The sequence below is a fragment of the Phyllostomus discolor genome, chromosome 5, assembly GCF_004126475.2.
Source record: "Phyllostomus discolor isolate MPI-MPIP mPhyDis1 chromosome 5, mPhyDis1.pri.v3, whole genome shotgun sequence".
In the NCBI taxonomy this organism is placed as follows: Eukaryota; Metazoa; Chordata; class Mammalia; order Chiroptera; family Phyllostomidae; genus Phyllostomus; species Phyllostomus discolor.
In genome coordinates this window covers 136,802,553-136,823,430 of record NC_040907.2, presented here as the reverse complement: position 1 = coordinate 136,823,430, position 20,878 = coordinate 136,802,553, and the positions used below count along the sequence as shown (strand labels likewise).

The window sequence follows — 20,878 nt, the reverse complement described above, 5'->3', positions numbered from 1 at the left end:
TCTCATCTGTAAAACAGTTTAATAATAATAATAGACTTCACTGAGCTGCTAAAAGGATTATATTAAGCAGTTAATGTAAAGGCATTAGTATAGTAGCAATCACAGAGTATAGCCACTAAAAGTTTTATCAATGACAGTAGCAACATCAGTAATAGTACTGTCATCATCTCACCAGTCTGGGAATAGTAGGAATGATTCATAGAAAAGATACCTTAAGAGCAGATTCTTGAAGAAAGTCTAAGCATTGGATATGAAATGATGGTGAAAAAAAATACTCCAGGGGACCAACATACGGTGAAGAAGTTAAACATACTTATAGATAGTATGTAAAACAAGACATGGTTTGATTGCTAAACGATGACCAATTCTATAAAAGCAAAATTGATGAAAATTCCACTTTTCCCATGCTCAGATTTTTAAAAATGTGCCACCACTGATTCCTGTCTTTCTCCAGTATCCCACATTTGTTCATTCAGCACATGTCTTATCTTTTTAAAAATAATTAGTTGCTAATTTTAATTAAAATATATATTTTTTCATTTGACTAATTCTTGCCACCACCGTGACTGCCACCGCTGTGGTCAGAGGAGTAATCGTCTCCCATCTGCATGGTTATTGAACTGCCCAAGGCTAAGAAAACCTACCCGAAATTGATCACCAGAAAGGAGTACAGCATGTCCTTTCCAAATAGTACAGGAGAAGCCTTCAACAAGCTTATCCAAGGAATGCTTAATTTTGACTAAAATGACCTTAATGTTCCTCTCAGCTTAATGAAACATTAGACAGGCCCCTTCCTGCATCTGTCTAGGTCTCTGGCCTCCCTTTCCTTAGAGCATTTACTTGGAAAAACTTGTAAATTCTTTCTCTGCCCTTTTGATATATATAAAACTTTTGGAAAGCCTCTGGCCAGTTTTATGACCCAGGAATGTCTTTCTCAAGGATCTGGGAGCCATTCATTTGGAATGTAATCCTCAAGGAAGATAGAGCCCCTTCCTCAAAGTCTCCATAGAGGGGTAGTAGCCTAACGTCAATAGGTGAAAATTAGCAAAAAACAAAAGACCTAATTACAGAGGAAAAAATTCCTGAAAACTCAGAAATAGCCCAATATGCTGGACATGTTCCACCAGAAAGGTCGATCCATCTCCCCCACATCCTCCATGAATAAAGCATGAACATAAAGCACCTGGCAATACCAAATTCAGTTAGAGAGCTGGCAGGATGGAGAAATCAATAGTATCTTGGCATGCTGATGAGAAATGCTGACTAATTTATGGCATCATTCTGAGCTCTAGGCATCAGTTACTATATTTTTTCATTTTTATTATATGAAGCATATTGTTTTTTCTCATAAAAGCAGTACTTGATCATCATACAAAACTTTCAAATTATAGAAAGCTATAATGATTATAGTTACAAAGAAGAAATACTTACATATGTAAGGCTGAATACAACCTTACAGTTATCCTTGGATAGTAAATCTGAACTTAGGTTTTGGGCCAGTGGCAAACACAAATCATAGCAGTCTATGACCACCCTTTCAGTAGTACTGCTCTTGATAATTCTGGACATTCTTTCTGCATAAATGAATATAAATTCCCTATTAACTTATGTAATGAGTTTTAAAATACTAAATTCAAAAACTACATGCAATGAAAAAACAATCCATTTGTGTCTGATACTAATCCCCAGTTTCAGAAAGTCCTGGATCAATATACTCACTTGAGGTGGAATTATTGCTGCTCATTGATTAAAAAAATACAAAATGCAAGATCAGAGAAACATGTTTTCTAGATAAGTAGCAGTGTGTGCTTATTCTCTGTAGTTATCGCACAAGCTAAAGTGAAAATTGAATGAGTTATAGTGTTTCTTTATGACACATTTGGTCATGACCTCAGGCAATATAGATGTAATCCTGTTCAAGTTCACATGTTTCCTATGAATGTCTAAATTCATATACTTCAGAGGTCATTCTCTCTTCCTTCCTTCCTACCTTCCTCCTTTCCTTCCTTCCTTGTCACCCACCTACCTACCTAAATATCCACTCATATTTATACACACAACACACAGTATATGCATGCATATTGTTTTCTAGAGAATGAATTACTTCTCAAGAGAGTAACACAGTATGAAGTGATGAAAAATATGATCTTTGGAGTTGAGAGTATGGCTTGGGTTCTGTCACTGACTAGCTGTGTTACCATGAGCTAGTAGCTTGTACATGACAAACTTTAACAACAAAATTGTAATTCCCAAGAACAGGACCCAAACAATGAGATGAAGTACACAAATGCTAAGCATGGTGTTTGGCATGAGAAAATAGTAAATAAATGGTGTTATTATCATTATTAATATATTCACTGATTACCAGTTACTGAGCTTGCTCCTATTCAGAAGTAAACATTATAGTCCCATGTAAACAGTTATAGCTCTTTGCAGCTGACACCAAGCCATGGGCATCTCTCGGGACAACTGGCACAAATGCTGCAAGACCAGGGGCAAGAGAAAGCCCTACCACAAGAAGTGAAAATATGGGCTTGGATGCTGTGCTGCCACACTGAGATTGGTCCCCACCCCATACACGCAGGCCACATACACACAGTCTGTGCACAAGGAGGCAACAAGAAATACCGAGCCTTGAGGCCAGATGTGGGCGACTTCTCCTGGGGCTCAGAGTGTTGTATATACAAAACAAGGATTATTGATGTCATCTATTATGCATCCGACAATGAGCACGAGTGCCTATTGATAGCACCTTGTGGAAAGTGGTGGGAGTTCCACTATGCACTGCCCCTGGACAGCAAGGTGGGGGCCATGCTGACTCCTGAGCAGAAAGAAATTTTAAACAAAAAACAATCAAACAAAATTCAAAAGAAACATGATGAAAGGAAAAGGAATGCCAAAGTCAGCAGCCTTCTAGAGGAGCAGTTCCAGTAGGCAAGCTTCTTGCATGCAACCTTCAAGACCAGGCAGATGTGGCTGAGCAGATGGGTCCGTGTTAGAGGGCAAGGAGCTGGAGTTCCAGCTGAGGAAAATCAAGGCCCAGGAAAGCAAATGAATTTCTTTCCTACCTTAGCTTCGTCTAAAAAAAAAGTCATGATATAGATACAAACAAAATCGGAGATGTTTTAGGCTATTACTCATAATTTAGATTTCCCTAGGAACTCAAAGTTTTGTGTTTGGTTTTGCTTGTTATTTTTTAAATGAAGATATGAAAACAATCATTTTCTATAGTTTGAGTTATTTGCTATTTTGTGGAGTCTGCATCTTCTTATTTCCTTAAAAGAAAATCACTGTATGTGTTCAGATATTAAGATTTATTTGCATGCTGATTTTCTTTATTTCAAGGAACATTCTTGCCCTGGTTTTTTAAACATACACACACTCTACTTTCTATCACATGATGTCTCAGATTCCAAACCCATAATTCTATTGATTCCCTTGAGAACTGGATCCTCCTAATACTCACCATTAATTTTGGTTCTATTTTTATATTTTCTACAATGAATGATTTATCACTAATCAGAAAAGACAGCAATCTAGTGCCTGACTCTTCCTTTTGCCATGCACTTAAATATATTGTCTGATTTCTTTCCAGCTATAAGGAAATGGCAAGCAATCTGTCCACCACTGTCAGTTTTCTTCTGTAAAACTCTCATTTTTCTTTTGTCTTAGAGATTGGTATCCATTTTAAATTTTGAGTTTTTAACTCTTTATTTATAATCCAAAGCTGAATCACTGGGGAACCATTGTTTAAAATATGTATGAAATTTTAATAAGTTAAGATTATGGTAGTTCAAAGTCAGACTTCCAGAGTTCTACTTTTACTCCATCAAGTTATGGGAACTTGACAAAGGTACCTGCCCATTCTGTGTCTGTTTCCTTATCTGTAAGCAACAGATAATAATAGTGCCTACCTCATAAAGTTAAGAATTATGTGCTTTAATATAAATTAAAATGTTTCATGCTCTTTTTGTATGCAGTTAAACCATTTTGTAATAACAACTACTATTAATATTCCATTTTCCTCATGTGGCTTCTAAGCCTAGAATGTTGATGCTACATTCAGGTCTCTGCATCCCATGGATCTTTTAAGAAGATGTTCACTTCATGTTGTAGCATTTAATCCCAATCTAAGATTACTCTGCTTTGTGGAAATGGTGCTTGTAAAAGCCAATGTCTGTAAAATAACTCCTTCTGTGATCACAGCTTAGACAGCCCTCAATTTATTCTTCTCCAGTTCTTTCTAGACTTAAGAATTGATAATAAGTGATAGTCATATTTTACACTTTATATGAGCCTTCCTTCCAACAGTGAGAAAAGCCCTAAGAGTGTGGAAATAGGCATCATCTTTAAAAGTATGAATATGAGAAAAAAGGCAACAACTTTACATTAGTCAGCAAAAGCATAAATTGGCCTAAAATGGTACTGGTATACATCTAATCCAGCCTCAAATTCTAATTTCTTAGTAAAAGCAACACCTCAAATCCTGATGGCTTTGCTTTAAAATGTACAGCATAAATTTTTTGAAATTGCTAAATAAACACCGACACTTCCGTAAGAAACCATGTTTCAGCTTCTAGCATGTAAGGTTGTAAACCTGGATCCATCCATCAGTGTGCCAGGCTGATCTTTTAGCATGCAACATTTTATTGCCTCTTCACCTCTGATTTAGTGAGAACTTACTGCCTTCAAAAACTTCTTCTGGGAAAACTGCTAACTCTGATTATCTAGAGAGATGTGTTTTGAATCTTTATCTTGACTCTGTATAGCTAAACAGAAATGTCAAAGATAAGTACACAAATCAAATGTTTGCAAGAAATCACTAAAGCCATGAAGTGGTCTTCCTTTGAAGAAATAAAGGAGAGAAAGAGAGGAGTAGTTTGCTCATATCTTCTGAAATAAAATTCACCCTAGCATTTTACCAAAACCCAGAAGAAAAAAGTAGTAATAAAGATTTCATAACCTGCCTTTCCACTACATCCTCTTTTTCAAGACTAATACAAGGGGGACCTAAAGAAAACCAAAAAACTATGGTACATTTACACAATGGAATTCTATGCAGCAGAAAGAAAGAAGGAGCTCCTACCCTTTGCAACAGCATGGATGCAACTGGAAAGTATTACACTAAGCGAAATAAGGCAGTGAAAGACAAATACCATATGATCTCACCTTTGACAGGAACCTAAACAACAAAACAAAGAAACAAGCAAAATATAGCCAAAGACACTGAAATAAAGAACAGACTGACAGAGTTCAGAGGGGAGAGGAGAGGGAATTTCAGGGGAATTTCAGGGGAAAAGGGAAGGGTTTACAGGAACGAGTAGAAGGACACATGGATAAAAACTAGGGATGGGTGCAAATGGGAGGGAGGAGGGGAGGGTTGGGAGGGTGGGTTGGGATGGGAGTAAAAGATAGAAAATTGTATTGCAACAACAATTTAAATAAAATTTTTTAAAAAAACTAAAAAAAAGAAAGAAAACCAGAATTATCTTCTAGAGGGTAGGCCCCTTGTAGTACAAGGCTTCCTCTGCTACATAAGGGTTCTAGGAACCCATCTGTATCAGTATACCAGCTGGTGTTATTGAGGGGTGATTTACAAGTGCGCCTGCCCACACCATGTTGAGTGCTTGGAAGTTTTTGACCAAAAATGCCCAGTGGGGTCAATGCCCTACCTTTCCTATTCACCAATGTCACCCTGAGTGACTTTTTGTTTCCCAGTTGTGCTGATGTGGAAGAGGTGAAACAAACAAACAAAAACAGCAGAAGCATTAAAAGTTATCAAAATTGATGAGTTCAAAAACATTTGAACAGTGTAAAAAATATCTTGATAGGTATATTGCCTCAAATGGAGAGTACTTGGAAGGTGACTGAAGTTTAAACATGTAAGAATACATAATTTTTATAAATAAATTCTTATTTTGGGGGGTCCCCCCTTGTATTCTTCTGGTACACTTTCATTGGTATAATTCTTCAAGTTAAAATATCTAAGGTTCCAAAAATATTCTTGGAGCAAAGGCTGAGCCAAGGTATATACAAGATGAGTCTGGTCATCTTATTATGTCAAAAAGTAAAGAACATCTCAAAAAAGGGACAAGGCGTGACCCCTAGACATCACAACCAGCTTGAAAGGGCTCCCACCAGCTAAACCTGAGGCAGTTTGTGTACCCCCTCCCAAAATAAGGAGCATGATAAATGATAAAATATAAAAGAAAAAGTAGACAAGCATAAATATGCACCAAAAGTAATAGATACAAAATAAATAGGGTAGAAGGGAGACAGGGCTACACCTTTCAGTATCAGTGGAGAGGGTGCTCATGTTGGAAAATCATCACTTTGTAGCCCTCACATATGCATCATCAACAGATGCCAAAACTTGGAGGGAAAGTTTCATAGTGAGCAGGACATTTAAATTTTTTTAAATTATCTCTTAGCAGATTTTTTTTAGTTACAAGGAAAAAAATAGTAATTATACTTTGTCAAGAAAAAACCTAGACCAGATTATCATAATTAATATCACCATTATTAATTGACATTTGCAGATGTCACCCCTATTAATTAATTGGCAGATTGACATTGTGTAATTTCAGATGTGATGCCCTAAAAAGTACACAGTAGCATTTATATGTAATGCTACTAGCCAACAATGCAAAATTTGAATCTAACCATGAGGGAACATCGATCAAAATGAAGGGCCCTTCATTTTCAAAGGTAAATGTATTATTCAAAGATAATCCTTTAAGAAAACATAAGAAAAACCTTAGAATATACTCTAGATTTAAAAAGATATGATAACTAAATGCAATATCTGATCTGAGACTCAGTTTTTACTGTTATAAAAAATATGCAACCAAAGACATTATTATAGGTCAAAAACTAAAATATGAATAATAAATTTGATAAAGATATTATGTCAAAGATAAACTTGATCAAGTTGATAGCTATGTTCTTATGTAAGGAGTAATTTTATTCTTAAGAACTACCCAATGACATATCTAGGGGATGTAGCATTAATACACTTTTATTAATAGGGAGGGAGTTGTCTTAAGAAGGAAGACTGGCTCTTCTGTCTCTGACTAGATGATTATTGATACATGAAAAGTCACACAGAGACTAGGACCACTCAATGTTGCTGATTTTATCAAATAAAAAAATCAGAGCCTCCTAAACTTTGAGAGGTATGAGACAAAAAGACAATATGATACTTTAAATGGGTCAGCATAGACAACTCAAGTGGTATTCCCTCCTGTACCTTACCTGCTCACCCTCTCTTTGCAAAGTGACCAGGAGTGGATTCGTGTGTCCCTCCTTCTCAGCAGTGTATGGCACATGCTGTTTGCTCCCATCATTGTCAGGGGGTTGTTTTTCAATCTATCCTGTGGTACTAACCTTATAAAGTAAGCTATGCTTTATGTGAGCTCTGTTTTTTAAAAAATCCTGTCCATGAACTGTGGTGGGGTGAAGTGACTCCAGAAGAAAGAGTCTGTGTTGTGTCAAGAGGCAGAGAGAAAGTTCAAGGGGTTGTATGAAATCACCTGGAAATGTACCACCTGCATAGATATGATTGCATAATGCAAAGATTGCACTGCTTGGGATGGGGGATGGAGGAGGGGGCACATTCAGGCAGGTCGCTAAAGAATTTATTAAGCCTTCTAATGAGAAAGAGTCAGTGTTTGGAAATATGCCCTGTCAGAAGGTGTGACAGACAAATTTTTTTTAAATATTCAGCTATGTTAAATGATTTTTCTTTAGCCCTAGTTTCCTTTCCTTCTACTCCCCTCCCTGATCCTGAAAGGATTAGAACTCGTATAGTGACTATGGGAAAAGGAAGGACTCTCAAACATTGCAGTTTCTGAAGCCTAGAATTGTGTATATAATTTTAATGCTTGAGGAAATATTCTTAATCTTTAAAAGTTGGAGATAGAACATCATTTTTGACATTTTCCTCGACGGGGATAGTTGTTTTCCCTTTTTTAAAATGCCTGCTTGAAATTAGATTGGCTATTATTCCATTTACTAGGAATATTTAAGAAGTTACTCCAAAACTTAATTAACTATTAATTGAGGGGAACCCCATCCCTCAGAATCCTCCCGGTTGCAGATGAAATGAGTCATCCCGGACACAATCTCTTGTTTCACCGGGAGAGCGGGTAGCGATTCTCGTTAGTGGAGAATGCCCCCAGCCCTTCTCTGAAAGGCCTTGTATTGGAATCGATATGTGTACGGGTATACAGCATGAATGCAGGTCATCAATCAATATCAAAAGGCTATGGTTAGAGAAAACAGATATTATCTATAGATGACAATTGAAGGAACACAGAGATCTGCCTCAGGTCAGAGTCTGTTAGACATGCTGACACTAGATGGTCTTTAAGACATGTTTTATGAGATAAGGAGTTCACTTTTTATGCCTTGAACTTAAACATCCAGTTTATATCAACAGAGCCATACAAAGCAAAACAAGCTTCAAAGAGTGCAATGTATTCTTCAGGCCTGGCTTCCTGTGGGAACCCTTGGTGTTAGCATCAGGTCATACCTGCCTCCTGCATTGCCAGCTTTCCAGTCAAGTCTTATAGGCCTCTTTCAAAGACTGGCTTGCGTGAGGCTATAGTCTCCGATACCACATAAAGCAGTCCCCAACAATTTATTATGTTCTTTAGTCAGGAAATCAGACATGACATATCAGGGATGCTTGCCTTTGGTCCATCAAATATGGGGCTTCCTATGGAAAGACTGAAAGATGGGAGATGACTGGGTGGGCAGAGATTAGAATCCTTTGGAGCCTTGTTCATTGAGTCTAAACCTGCTCACTCTCAAGGTTGATCCTTAGCTATCAGCTGAATCCTTGGCTGTGGCTCTCAGCCAGAACACCTACATGTATCTCCCCAGGTGGCCTGAATTGCCTCCATGGAGGCTGGGCTCCAAAGGTGACGGTCCTGACACAGAGAAAGACAATAGAAACTGTATCCTTTGTATACTGTAGCCTTGGGTGTTATAAAACATTATATCTGTCAGTCACACTCTTGGACAGAGCAATCACAAGCCCATCAAGGTTTCCAATAGGGGTGAAGGTTGATATGGATTCTACCTCTTGATAGAGAATAGCAAGGTTTTAGAGAAGTATCACTTTGGCCATTTTTGAAAGGTACAATTTACCATACTGCCTATTTTCAAGTCCACACAGTGTTAATGTGTCCTTAAACAAGATACCTGAAAACTCCCCAAACTTCTATTTCCTTATCAATAAAATGCAAAGAGAATAATAGTATCTACTCATTAGCTTGTGATAAAGATTAAATTAGAATATTATTTACAGGGTTTAACAGTTCTTGCATGTATTATAAAAATAAATGTAATACATCATTGTTTCCTACACCTGCCAAGAAGTCTTCTAAATCTGAGAGTGGAAAGTGTAAATTAGCACCTTTGCACAGCTCTTTCATGCTTTCAGTCTCTTGAAGTTTAGGGAAGTTATGTCATTTTGTTTGGATGAGTAATTATCACTTTCATTAGGAATTTGGAAGGTGATTTAAGCAGATGGTATATTTGGAGTAGGGAAGAATAATTGTTGTTTAATAACAATGACAGTCATTGAGGGAAATAAACATGACTCAACTCATTTCATTAATTTTCCCTTTCCCACATCACTACAAAACACTCTGTAAATTTGGAAGTAAATACTAGAATATATAATATAGAAATATATTATATATTCAAGTATTTATAATACATTGTATGTAAAGAAGTAAATATGATTTATATTAATGATTTATATACCATATAGTGACTTTTACACATATAATATATAATCATATAAATTGGGGGGGGGGGGCTCTATCCGGAAAGTATCCAGCCATGTGCTACGAAAAATAGAGGCATTTACTGAAGGAGACACAAGATACAAGAAACATTGTACATAGGACAATGATGTTTCAGTCCCCTTCAAAATAGACACCGTGGGATCTCATATAGTTCTCCCAATTGCCATCAACTCCCTTGTATTTTCCTGAATCTCATCAATAGTCTGAAATCTCTTCCCCTCAAAGGTAATTTTAGTTTTAGGAAAAGGCAGAGCTTGTGGTATGCCAAATCTGGGCTGTAGGGAGCTGAGTCAACTGGGTGATTTGACATTTCACCAAAAAAACTCTTCACCAAACATGATGCGTGAGCAGGCACATTGTTGTGATGAAGCTGCCAATCACCAACTGCCCATAGCTATAGCCTCTGAATCACCCAAATAGTTTCTGCAGAGGAATGTTCAAGATTAATGCAAAATTTGATGCAGATTCATTACTCACTCAGTCATTTTGAATGCAATGACCACGCAGTACACAAGCTCACTCAATAGAGTCTACCACACCACTGACTAGTACAGTGAAGCCATCACTATTCACGTGTGTGCATTCCAGTCCACTCTCCTTGGCAGCCAGATTACACAGGTGACATGCAAGCCATTCTGGTTATATTAACAGTAGCTGGACTTTTTTCAGACAGACTATACATATATTCATATATATACATAGAAATATATGACTTGTATGTACATATATGTGAATACATATATGAATATATCTGTACACATATATGATTTCAAACTATAGAGATTACTATCACCAGATGAGTAATCAGTACAATGTTGCTTTGGCACTTTTGGCAGATCAACCAAGCCATATTGTTATGGGAAGCAAACTGTCATACTAACTGCTTGTGATTGATTTCATGTAGCTTTGATTAACAAGTAAATTATTAGCTATATAACTCAATAGCACTATATTGCCAACATGTCCAGAGGAGAAAATGTGAAGAAAAATTGGTGAAAAGGTCCATCAGGCCTTAGGAAACAATTATTAGTCACCCTTGGGAACCCATTTCTCTTTGGACATATTGTTTCTCATTGCTTTTGGAAGAGTTAATTATTCTGGAATAACTTTCATGCAAATGCATGACTCAGCTTCAGTTTTATCTTAACACACTATGATGAAGATTGGCTTAATTTCAGTTTCTAGAGATTGTCCTTGTATTAGGAATTGAAAAGTAATGGCCTTGCTTATAAACATTACTCTTCAGTGAGGTGGGATCAGCAGATATCTATGGGGACAAAAATCATTAGAAAACAACCTCTGAAATGGCATTGAAGTTTCTCAGAAACTTCAAATTGAATATTGCAAAGTATGTTGTCATTTATTGTAAAATATTTAATGTTGATTTCTTGGTATTATGTGTGTTAGTTGTGTTTTCAACATGGGGGCAAATGAAACATGGAATCAGAGAGAACTGGCTTGGAATCCCTATCCTAACATATTCAGGGCCACTTTTATTCCCGTGACAAGCCTCACTATTTTCATATATAAAAATAGAGGTGCAACTCTCCACACAGGGAAGACTACATGTGAGTAGTAAGCAATAATATGTAAAATATATAGCAAAGCTCCTCTCATATAGAAGTCCTTAATATTAGCTTTATCATCTCTCCTCTTCTACTCTGCTGTAGTTTCAAAAACTATATAATTACATATGTCAAAATCATGTTGCACTAGATACTTTTCAACCTTCTTGGCAGCCAAGTGTGTAAATGTACTATTGGGAATTCATTCCCACCCTGTTTCCTGATATAGAGCCCAAGTATGTGAGAAATGTGTTAACAGTGCAAGCTGCAGTGTCTTGTGCTTGAAGGCAGCAGGCATATATGCTCACCATTTCTTGGCATTGATGTTGAAACAAACGCTTATCATTTTTTTATAATATCACCCTGTTTCAAGAGGTCAGTGTCCCTAAAATACAGGAATCTGAATAAATAACGCCTCATATTTTTTTGGCCATTACTATATCTATTATTTCATTATGGTCATAACACCTTAATTATGTTTTTAAAGGACAAAATATATTATAATTGGATATTTTCTTAACAGTGACCACTATAGTCTGGAGAGAAGTTAAATTTAAATTCATTATTAAAGTAAACTTTTAGAATATATGTATACATGTGTGTTTAATTCTTTAACTTATTGTGCTGTTGAAATATATCTTACCAGAGAATTGGAAGTATTAGAATGATTAAGAAAAAAATAAGCTATCCTTGACTGTTACTATACCTACATGCTTACTCAGTGATGGATGAATGCACCTAAAAACTGCAGCTAGAGGTCAGTCAGAATTGTATAGATTTTAACTGACCATAAAAATCAACTCAAGAGTTTTACCAAAAATAAAAATGCATATTCCTATGCTCTCTTTTGCTGGTTCTGCTTCATTAATGTATTAATAGTGTAGAAACTGAGATGCTGTGTTTAAAAAAGACAAAATGCAGTGATTTAACAAAACACAATTTGTAATAATGCAGAGGTAGGTATGAAGTCTAGGATAGATAGCAAGTTGTGTTCCATAATACCATCCAGCCCAGGCTAGAAAACCAAGTTCACCCCTCCCAAGAAGTAGCTTCTTTTCCTTGATCCACAATGGCCATTCCTACTAGTTGTGGTGAAGGAAATCCAAGACAAGAATTATCATATCAGAAGATGACCTGAGACACAACATCTTTATTTCCTTTGCATTGAGCTTACTTTATTTTACACTGTACAGAATGTTGTTAAATAGCCAGAACTAGCTATAGGAGACAGAGAAATATAGTCAGTCATATGTAAGTAATCATGGATCCAGGTAGAAGTCTACTTATTTCATTGGTAAACATTATAAAGAGAAGAATAAGTAACAGGGGAGTAGTAGTTTCTTATGTCATAAAGAATTTGGGGATTCTAAATATTTAAATTTATTCTTAGACAAGTTGGAAATTTTAGAAAGAATGTGGGGAAATGGGCTCTAAAGTCAGGAAGAGCTATTTTCAAAATGTGGGTCTAACCTTCAAAATCTATGTTAAGTTGAAATTTCTGTTTTATATTTTATATTTTTAATGATTGCAGAAGTGATAATTATTACACATAACTGGCACACTACATGATATAGATCCATACAACATAGAAAGTAAAATTTTTACGATCTGCCCATAAAGTAACCATTGCTAATGACTTTGGTCATTTTTCTCCATATTTATATTCCTCTCGAGAGATATACTAACATAAAATTATTAAGCTTTATTTTACAAAAAAATCTTTTTTTGCTGGCAGAAAACCATACAATTCTTAGTGTTTTACTCAATTCTGGTAGCTATAACAGAATACCATAGACTGGGTGACTTATAAACAACATAAATTCACTCCTCACAGTTCTAGAGGCTGGGAAGTCTATGATCAGGGTGCTGGAAGATACAGTTTCTGGTGAGGGCATGCTTTCTGGTTCACAGGCAGCCTGCCATCCTTCTGCTATATCCACAGCATGGCGGGAAGGGGCAAAGACGCTCTCTGGGACCTATTTTATAAAGGTACTAATTCCATTCATGCGGGCTCCACCCAAGTGACCTAATCATTTCCCAAAGTCTTCATATCCTAGTAACATCATATTGGGGGTTAATTTTCAACATAATGCATTTTGTGGGGGAGCCCCCCAAACATTCAGTCTATAGCTCCTAGTAAGGAAGTATCTAAATAGACAAGTGTAAACACATTTGTTTTATAAATACATTAATTGTAATATTTTAAAAATTACTCCAAGTTGAATAAGTGGAACTAATCCAAATTACAAATTATTCTATGTGGAAGAAATTTTGGAAACCTATAGAGAAGTTAAGTCATAAAGAATGTACATATACCTTGAAATAAAAGTATCCCTAAGGCACATTAAATTAACAAAAGCAAGTTGCAGAAGGATATAAATACCATTGTTACTATTAATAGAAAATGCTCACAAAAAATACCCTTATATTTAATGGAGATATATGAGTACATTTTATCAGTGAAAACTTTCCATAATGATACATAAAAATCTACTTCACCTTCATTATAATCCATTTACATATTTGATTACTTACATAATGGCTATACATGATATATTTAACCACTCCCTTATCAATGGACATTAAAATTATTTTCAGTATTTCACTATTGCAAACAATGTTGTAAATACCATGCTTATTTTACATATTTATCATTATAGATTCCTTCCATGAAAGTTTTTACTAGAGTTAGAAATGTTATATCAAAAACATTAGCATTTCTAAATTAAATTGATTTTATCAAATTTCTCTATAACATGTTATAATTTTCCTATCAGATACACAGTGCTCATTTCTCTAAAGTCTTGCCTTCAGTGAAACAAAGTTAGCAAACTGTGACAGAATAAAAGCTACTGAATTATATAGAAAGCCCCCAGAAATCCACTGAAGTTAAAGATCAACAGCACCTGTGGTGTCAAGCGTATCCTAACTCAGTAATGAGCAACAGAATACTGCCACATAGAATATATTCTAAAATTTTCAAATTCAATAAGATTGGTTGAGAAACATTGAGAATATATCTCCCTAGATTTTATTTGATCCTACAATGTGTAAAACAGACTAGTTTATGAGTGTGAAATAAAGAAGCAACACTCTTACTGATTTAAAATCTACTTTTTTAAGATCTAATAATGTCATAGGGTTCAGAAATTCAGTCTTATATTACAACATATATATCCCCAGTATAATAATCACATGAAATTTCACCTGAAACTAGGAATGAAATGCTAGAACCACAAGAGTTGTAATCAGTCCAACACCAAATGCTATTTGCATTATTGCTTTTGCTTTGGAAATAAATTTAAAATGTTGTTTGATATTCAGGGTTGCTTAATTAAAAGACATTAAAATTAGAAAGTGGAATTGAGGGAGCACTATTTTTTCACTTTGCCTACTCACACCCCACACACTGATTTTTCTTCTAATAAAGCAGTCATAAATACGGGTGTGAATTACTACCAATAGATAGGCTGCTAGGGAAGCCGTAACAAAGTACCATGGACTGAGTAGCTTGAACAACATAAATCTATTTTCTCACAGCTCTGAAGGCTAAAAGTCAGAGGTCAAGGTGTCGGGAGAGTTAATTTCTTCTGAAGCCTCTTTATATTAACAGCCAACAAGTTTCAAAGGATGACCCAGACTACTTACTCAGCATTTCTTTGACTTACATTGTCTCCAGCACAGTTGAAATTTTTGTTGTTATTAGACAAGTCAAATTTCAAACTATATTACAAAATTGACATATTTAGACCATAACATTCAAGTTCTATTAAATAACATGGAAGTGAGGTTTAATAAGAAAATATAAATTTTCTGGAAGCTTTCATAAATAGACAATACATGCAAGTTGCCGGTTGGGCTCCCAACCACGTCATACATCACAATGGTGTTGCTATGCTTTGTCTCCTGAACCTGGACAAAGCTGTCACTCCCTAACAGCTAATGGTAATTCCACAGATGAGCTTCATTTGCCATTGCTGCTCCAGACCATGCCAGAGTAATCTGAACACACATCTGGTATGACAAGTTAAATATAAAAATTGTAAGTTCTGAAATATTTAAACAGAAGTCAGAGTACCAATGTAGTATAAGAACTAAAATAGAAATCAGCTCTTTTTTTTCATCAAACAAGCAGGTTTTGTTTTCATATCATAGCCAAGGCAATCTAAAGACATTTCCTAATGCCTAATCACTAAATCAAGTGAAAAGAAAAAGCTATTTCAAGAAAGTGCAGCAAACACTTTGCAAAGTATAAGTATCCCATTACTTTGGGGACATTTAATGATTAAAACTAATAACCTGAGTTAAAATGCCAGCAGACATAGTTAATGGAGGGAAGGAAAAGCTTCAAGAGAAATCACTTGGAAAAAATCAATATTAAAAATCTGTACTCTGAGCAAATGTTGACACAAGGAATAAGATTTGTTAATAAGTACCCAAAGCAAAAACAAACTGTCTGCCCACATTAAGCTGTTTAGGAGACCCAAAAAAGAAACTCAAATGGACAAACATTAAAGTATATCATTTAAGCTTGGTTTAGAAAAATTATTGTCCAGAAAAAACAAAAATAAGTACTGATTTCACCAATTTTATCTTCTGTATTTACTTTTATATAAAGATGGCTACAGAACAGGCACAGCTCTTCAGTGATGAACTTCTGTGATGTTTTCAATGTTTTGCTTCACACAGCCCTGAATTTTAGAAGTCCTCTGAAATTTGGTATATTGATTGCAGAATTGCATTAACTGTATCCAATGATCACAATTCATATGCGAGGTCCATACTATTATATTGTACTGAGCATACTACTATAAAAAATCTCATGAAGAATTTCAGCATCTTTTGATGCTACATAGCAGACATAAACAAATAAGCTGTAAATTGGTGTTAGCTGTGAGTAGTGGCTACAAAACAAGATCTGGGTTCCAGGTGTACTCATTGCTCCTGAGGCATCAATACTTTAAGCTCTTCTCAGTACACAGAGCTATAAAGTATATGCATGTATACTAACTTGTGCACAGACACATGTCTATGTTTATTTCTATATCATGTCTATTCATACATTATATGTAACTTTTGGAAAATGAATCCACCCCAGTACCTGTGACTCCATTCTAGCATGACAGAGTTCATCCTAGCTTTTCCTCTTCCCTTACTTGTACCTCCCTTCTCCAGCAGTGAGAAACTTCCCTCATTAACTATAATATATTTACTTGTTTGATCCTAGTACACAAATAATTTCAGAATTAACCTACATTCCTGAGAAAAACAAAATTACAAAGTAGGGTTTATTATTTATATTTACTTTGTTTTGCCTTTAACTTTAAGGTGTCCAGTCAAAACACTGTTTTCAAGTGTTACTTAGGTCACTTGCTTTATTCTCCATTTGCTTAAGTGCAGTTATGTGCCTTTATAATACAGTTAGATTAATTTACCCCCAAAATAATGGTTTTGCTTTTGTTTTCACACAACTGGGCAGTTCTGTAGATTCTAACAAATACACAGGTTTTTGTGTCCACCGCCATAATTCTACACAGAAGAGTAACATGACCCCCAAATTTCTGCCATGATGCACCATTGTAACTCCTCTCCCCATCACCAATTCCTGTAACCACTTCTGTTTCCCTCCTTACAGCTGTGCAGCTGTGCCTTTCCCGGTATACCACAGAAATGGAACCAAGCAACATGTAGTCTCTAGGTTGGCACTGGCTTCTTTCACTGAGCAAAATGCATTTCAGATTCGTCCACATCAATGGGTGAATCAATAATAGCTGATAAATTTTTCTTTCTGGGTAGTACTACATTGTGTAAATGTGCCATAGTTTGTTTATCCCAAGAAAAATAAAATTTAGGCCCTGAAGCCCAGGGCCCAAAATTTATGCCCTGAACCAATCTTACGTTCACGGCTAGACCTCAGTGTGATGACAAACTGATCGGTTGTTGATGGCTAAGCCCTGTTGTTCTCCTATTGACATAAACAATCTGACAGAACATCCATTTCTGGAAAAGCCCTGGTGCAAACCACAAAATACAAAACATCCCACTTCTCACTCACTGAGGAGCTGCTACTTCTTTACTAACTCACCTTAATTTTAATCTTACCTGGCCTCCTTATAGGTAAGATTTATTGAGATGCCCAACCATATATAATTGTTCCACTTTCTTACTACGACTAATGTAGTGAACCTCTGCTTCCTTAGATTCTCCCCTGAATATTCAACTGAAGACCAAATCATGTGAGTTCTGAGACACCTAACTCACAGTTCCCTTGGCTTAGCACTGTGCTTTACTTCGAGGTCATAAACCCAACTTGTTCAACTACGAGTGTGCTCCTGGTGGTCTTTCACTGAAGGGCATTAACAGTCTCATCCTTGACTGAAGGACATCTGAATTTGTTTCTGATATATTGGTAACTATGAATAAAGTTGCTATAAACAGTTGCATAGGTTTTTGTGTGAATATAAGGTTCTATTTCTCTTGGGAACATTTCTAGGAGTGGGACTGCCAGATCATACAATAATTTAAGAGAAAGAACCCATGGGAAGAAGGAAAAAAGAAAGAACACATGGACATGAACAACAGTTTGGTAATTGTGGGGGAGGGATGCAAATAGAAGAGGGTATGGAGTGATAAATGGTGATGGAAAAAATAAAATTAAAATAAAAACAGCTGTATGTTTAACTTTATAAGAAACTATCAAACTATTATGAAAGTGAATGCCATTTAGCATTTCTATTGGCAATGTTTGAGCATGCCAAAAGCTCCACATCCTCATCAGTGTTTGGCAGTTTTATTTTTATTTTCGACATTCTTATAGGTATGTAATAGTATCTAAATGTGGTTTTAATTTTCACTTGTCTAATTGTTAGTGATATTATCTTTTCATATGCTTACTTTCATCTCAGATCTGTTTTGTGAAATGTCTATTAAACCTTTTGCCCATTTTTAAAATTAGATTGTTTTCTTACTCTTTAGGTTTTGATTCTAGATACAAATACTTTGTCAGAAATATGATTTGCAAATATTTTCCCACTCTGTGGCTTGTCTTTTTTTCTCTTACACAGATGGGTTTTTCTCCTGCAATCATTAAGCTATTCTCATGATTTTTTCACATGTCCGAATAGTTGTCATTCTTTAATAAAAACCATCTTAACCAGAAAATTAGAGTGAAGACTTAGGGTGAGAAAAATAAAAATAGAGGTTGGATAGAAATGAGGATTAATAAAGTAATCAAGAGAAAGACTTTCACATTGATTATTAAAGATTATGATTAACTCAACTCTTGGTGGCTGAATTCCAAGTGAGTAAAATAACCACCACCAAAACACACCATGATCTCCAGCATTTTCTCACTACTCTTAAAGTCTACATCCATACCTTACCAAGTCCTGCTGAACTTTTTGTCATCTTTCAACACCATATACAAACACATTACCTTTACTTTGTTTCACAAATATGAAAATTTCCTTCCTTCCTTAGGTCCATCACTGTGGCTTTCAGTTCTGCCTAGAAGACCATGTCCCCGTGCTTGCTCATTGTTGTCACTTAATTGTCAGTACAGATGCCTCTCTGTCAGAAGAACTTTTCTTAACATAGCAACAAATAGCACATGTACCTGCTTTTTACTCTTTCATATCACCTTGCTTTGTTAACTTCATAGTACATATACCATTTGAAATCACCTTGCTCTTTTGATGAACTTTTCCTTAATTAAATTTTCAGGGTAACATTGATTAGTAAAATTATAGATTTCAAGTGTACAGTTCTGTAATATATCACCTGTACATTGCATTGTGTATACCAACCAGAGTCACATCTCCTTCTGTCACCATATTTTTTACCCCTTTTACCCTTTACTACCCTCCCACCACCACCCTTTCCCTCTGGTAACCACCACATTGTTATCTGTGTCTACGAATTTTATTTTGTTTTTTGTCTTGCAGCCATACCACCCTGAACATGCCTGATCTTGTTTATTGGGCTTTTTATTGTCTTTGTCGCTCCCTCCCAACTCACTAGAACGAAATCACTCCAGAGTGGGGAAACATGTCTGTCTGAAGCATTGTAATCCAGACACAAAACCCAGCACCTGCCACATAACAAACAGTAAATATTTTTAATGAACAAATAACTAAATGAATGATGAAGTGATAAAAAATGTCATTATAATGTTGCCAAATTTTCCTAATTCTCCAAAGAGAACTCTAATTGATAGATGTTAGAACATGAATGCATTTGCCCTAAGAATTTATGAGCATCTGCACTGAAAATTTTCAATGGTTCAATTATTCTTGTTGTTAAAGTAATAAATTATCCCTTGCAGTAATTAAGTAACAAGGAAGAAAACCAGTTTAAAGATTGCTATCACATGCATATGCTAACATTTTGGTATCTGCTTTATTTAAATGCTAACTTAAAGCAATCCATACATGTTATTTGAGTGCATTTTACTTCTTTTCAGACATCAGGATCATCATTTCCCTTATATTTTCTGCAGTTGTTCTAGTACAAGAAGCCTTAAAACTCTAGTTATCTACAGCAGTTGGTTAATATTTCATGAACAACATAACAAAGTAGGGGTTGAAATTTATTCTTTTGGGTCAAAAGATTGAGCCTCTTTCAGTCATTTTCCTTTCAATTATTCTTCTGGTTCATTTGTTAGTTTCACCAAATTCCCATTCAGTTCTTTGAAATCACAAGTAATTAATTCAAGAAACCCAGTTAACTATGAGGCATAAGCATTTATTATATGAGTGTGTGAAATATTTTAAATAATATTTTGAAATATATTTAAATATATTTTTAATCTATAGTGCTAAAATACTTTCTATAAAAAGCACAATTTATGAAATATTCTTAAAAGTTTTCATTAGGATTCAGTGAATTCTTTTTTTCAAAACATATTTTTTTATTTTTATTGAATTTATTGGGGTGACATTGGTTAATAAAATTATACAGGTTTTGAGTGTACAATTCTATAATACATCATCTTTATATTATATTGTGTGTTCACCACCCCGGTCAAGTCTCCTTTTATCCCCCTTCATCATTTATCCCCCTTCACCCTCTTCTACCTCCTCCATCCCCTTTCCCTCTGGTAACCACCATACTGTTGTCTGTGTCTGTGAGGGTTTTTTTTCCTTAATTCTTTTATCTTTCTCACTCAGCCTCCCCACTTCTTCCCCTCTGATGGCAGCCAGTCTATCCTCTGTGTCTATAAGTTTGTTTCTACTTTGTTAGTTTTTTTTTCATTAGATGTCACATAGAAGTGAAATCATATGATACTTGTGTTTTTCTGACTGGCTTATTTTACTTAGCATAGTATTCTTCAGGTCTGCCCATGCTGTCATGTAAGATTTCCTTCTTTTTATGGCAAACTACTAGTCAACTAAATGTTGATATTTTGTCAACATTTTTCTTAAGAAATAATATGTTATTATTATTAATTATTATTCAGTCATTCGCAATGACTAGTCATTGTGCTTGACACTGGGA

General features: G+C 35.5%; 1 long non-coding RNA gene and 1 pseudogene across 3 annotated transcripts in view; one reads left to right on the top strand and one right to left on the bottom strand.

Moving 5' to 3' along the window:
- Positions 1–20,878, bottom strand: part of LOC118500841 — a 327,925-nt gene that overhangs the window by 270,369 nt on the left and 36,678 nt on the right. The gene's annotated exons all lie outside the window — the stretch shown is intronic.
- On the top strand, positions 561–5,020 carry LOC118500840 (annotated as a pseudogene).